The sequence below is a fragment of the Oratosquilla oratoria genome, chromosome 36 (genome assembly GCF_046742065.1).
Source record: "Oratosquilla oratoria isolate Oo_2021 chromosome 36, ASM4674206v1, whole genome shotgun sequence".
Taxonomy (NCBI): Eukaryota; Metazoa; Arthropoda; class Malacostraca; order Stomatopoda; family Squillidae; genus Oratosquilla; species Oratosquilla oratoria.
Genome location: NC_134812.1, coordinates 14,355,137 through 14,356,429, shown reverse-complemented (window position 1 = coordinate 14,356,429; position 1,293 = coordinate 14,355,137).

Below are 1,293 nucleotides of genomic sequence, written 5' to 3'. Positions count from 1 at the left end.
AGAAAATGAAATGTGGTACTGCCGAGGACTCGAACTCAGGGATCACATGACAAGTGCCCTAGTAACTAACCAACTACGCCATCAACAGAGATATAGATTGAGCGCAAGTTTTCTTATATATTTGTATGCTCAAGTAACTTACACTTACATGAAATTTTGCGTTCAACCCATCTCCACTATGATAGTACAATTGGAAGTATGCAAACGCTGGAAAGTATTTGTACAACACTGAATGGGTCCCACAGATTAGAGATAAATTTCAACAACCACAACGCACTTTAATTCCAAGCCATCAACATCGGGAGATCCAATGAGGCCACATGCAGAAATTGAAATGTGGTACTGCCGAGGACTCTAACTCAGCAATGGCATGACAAGTACCATAGTAACTAACCAACTACGCCATCAAGAGAGATATAAATTGGGTCTCCCGATGTTAAAGTGCGTTGTGGTTGTTAAAATGTACCTCTAATCACTGGGACCCATTCAGTGTTGTACAAATACTTTCCCGCGTTTGTATACTTCCAATTGTACTATCATAGTGGAGATGGGTTGAACGCAAAATTTCATGTAAGTGCATGTAACTCGGGCATACAAATATATAAGAAAACTTGCGCTCAATTTATATCTCTTGATGGCGTAGTTGGTTAGTTACTACGGCGCTTGTCAATGTCTCAAAATGCAGTGTCTTTAACGTAGGTTTACACAATCCAAAAAAAGGTATAGCTTAGATAACGCCTTGTTAGAGAAAAATGAATACGAGAGAGACTTGGGAGTGCTAGTGAGTCCTCATCTTAAATTCAGGAAACAGTGCATTAGCGACAGGAACAGAGCTAATAGAGCATTAGATTTCATTCCTAGGACAGTTACGAATAAAAAAAGCAGAGTTAATTATCAAACTCTATCAGGCGTTAGACCCATCCTTGACTATGCAGTACAGTTTTGGTCTCTGTCCTATAGAATGGGTATTAATTTACTAAAATCAGTACAGAAGAGAATGACAAAAAATTATACTTGGGTTCAGAAATTTACCTCGCGATGACAGGCTTAGCCACCTTAACTTACACTCTCTGGAAAAACGCAGAGTGCGGGGTGATCTTATAGAGGCATTGAAATGGATCAGGGCTTTATAACAAGAGTAATGCAGACATGGTCATTATATTAAGACAACATGGCAGGACTCGTAGTAATGTATTTAAATTGGATAATTTCAGATTTAAGAAGGAAATACGCAAGAACTTGGTCAACGAATGGAATTGACTCAGCATCCACGTGGTGACCGCTGAAACTATT